Source organism: Hipposideros armiger, unplaced genomic scaffold, assembly GCF_001890085.2.
Source record: "Hipposideros armiger isolate ML-2016 unplaced genomic scaffold, ASM189008v1 scaffold_589, whole genome shotgun sequence".
In the NCBI taxonomy this organism is placed as follows: domain Eukaryota; kingdom Metazoa; phylum Chordata; class Mammalia; order Chiroptera; family Hipposideridae; genus Hipposideros; species Hipposideros armiger.
Window position 1 is genome coordinate 994,071 of NW_017731939.1, and position 2,746 is coordinate 996,816.

Genomic DNA, 2,746 nt, shown 5'->3' on the forward strand with positions numbered 1-2,746 from the left:
TAACATCTATCATTATGGCTAACTTGGTAGATTAGAATAATGCACATGAAAATGTAAAGCCATATTATTGCATAATAAAATTCCAGCCAGCATACACATAATATGGTTCACTGAGAAGCATGCAGTCTATGTTACCAATGATTGGAACCAGTTCAAAGTAAGGCAGATAAGTAAACTAGAGCCAGATTGGGGAGTGCATTGACAGCTGGCCATATTATTTTTTACTCAGCTTACTGAAAAGTTGACAACATATAGTGTGATTTTAAATATGTTTGAGAAAAGCAAGTTTTGAGGAACAATAATCAACAAGGGAACTTAGAATGATTGAGGGCGATGAAGGAAAATATTAGGTTAAATAGCTATGAAGTACCTATAGCCCATTCAGTCAGGAAGAGATTAACACCCATGACAAGTCAGTGGGGGTATAATGAAGAATAAAGTGTGAACTAATATATCAATGACTTAGGAAATAATTAGGTGCAGGAAAGAGTTAATGAAAGTGCTTATTGTAAGATAATATATACTACTAAATGTTTCAAATGCTGTCATAGTATAAAACCATAGAAAGGTGACAAGTAGAAAAATTACTTTATTGACAGGGAGTAAATTTGAGGAGCAAAATTCGGGGGATAGAAAAGATAAATAAAGGTTGCAAAGTGCCTTGAAAATAAGATATTTATTAATGTATAAAATTTTAATAAAAGATAACTTAATGGAAGAGTGTATTAAGGTCTCCTAAACCTGATGATCACTAATAATGAATGACAGGACCGTAAGGTGTTTGGTATGCAGCAACAGAGTAAGGTGTGGGCAGAAAGAAAGCATGTGAAATGGTGTAGTGATTTATCTTTATCAACACCTAGGGAGACAGGAGGTTACAAATAACACCTCATATTGCAAGCAATTTAAACAATTTCCTAAATACAATAATAGCAAGATGAGTTTGAAACCTAAATTCAGATCCAATATGTAGACAATCTATCATAATTATTTCTGTCATCATCATCTTTCATGTTGACATATGCTGAAAACCTGTTCCCTAAAGTGATCATTCTGAACAAAATACTTCAGAGTCAGCTAAAAATAAATAACCTGCATTGAGTATTATGTAATGTACGCATTCAAAAATGGCTTTGGATTGTGGAGTAGTGGAGCAAGAAATTTAGCAAATAGTTTGGCCTCTTGGGTCTCACATTTTCTCTGACACTTATGTAATTTAACCACTTAACCTGTGAGGTTGTCTTACTTCATTTGTAAAATGGAAATCATAACCCTGCTTTGGAAGCCTGTTGGAAATTAAAGGCTTTGTCATAACTAATGTTATTCTATTTAATATGTCAAATTAATGCAGCATGGCCATTTCACAAAAAAAACCCTGCAAATATCATTATCTAATTAAATTTGGCTAACAAAATAACACAACTTAGTATGTGAAATTATCCTTTTAATTGACAGGAGAGTATGGCCATTATAAGAGTCTCTTGGTCTGAATTTTATGTCTATATGAAATATAGCTAACATATATTATATTAATTTCAGATATATGCCATACTTATTCAACATTTATATACCTCTAAAGAAGTGATCACCATGATAAGTCCAGCAACCACTTGACACTGTACCACGCTATCACAATATTATTGACTATATTCCCCATGCTGTACAGTACATCCCCATGAATTATTTGTTTTATGCTTGGAAATTTGAACCAGTTACTCTCCTTCACCTTTCCCACCCTTTTTCAATTTTTCAATTACAGTTGACATTCAATATTTTATATATATATATATATATATATATATATATATATATATATATATATATTAATTTCATAGTATAGCATAGTGGTTAGACATTTATATAATTTAAGAAGTGATCCCATGTCTAGTCTTGTACCTACCTGGCACTATACATACTTACTACCATATTATTACCATATTCCCTATGCTTTACATCCCCATGACTATTTTGTAACTCTCAATTTGTACTTCTTAATCCCTTCACCTTTTACACCCAGCCACCCAAACCCCTCCCATCTATCACCCCAATAAACCTACCATCAATATGACACCATACAGTTATTACAATATTACAAGGGGTGATCAAACAATGAAGTGAATGTTTAAATTAAAAAAAAATATTATAGTAAAACACACATCGCCATTAATCTCCATCAAAATACTCCCCCTCACTTTAAACACACTTATCCCATAGTTCTTGCCACTTTCTGAAGCAAGTCTGGAAGTTCTTTTCTGTGAGTGCCTTTAGCTGCACTGTCATGGCTGCCTCAATGTCCTGAATTATTTTGACTTTGGGGAACAGACAGAAGTTACACAGTGCCAGATCCCATGAATAAGGTGGATGACGATGTTTTTATTTGACAGAAATTGCCATACCAGAAGCGATGTGTGACACAGAACATTGGCATAATGGAGAATGATTTATGGCACACTTTAAAACACCTTCTCTCAGCCATAGCTCACACTTGACTGACTGCACTGAACAAGTTGAAATTTGTCACACACTGTTACTAAGATTTGATTAACCACTTTCCGTATTGAAGATCCCTGTCTTTCCATTGGACGGCAGTTGGCAGCAGCATTCATGTATTTTGTGATCACAACGGAAAGGCTCCATGTCACACATTGCTTCTGGTAAAAGATAGCTTTGCTGGGTAGAGTAATCTTGCTTTTAGGTCCTAGTTTTCCATCACTCTCAATATTTCATCCCAATCTCTTCTGTCCAG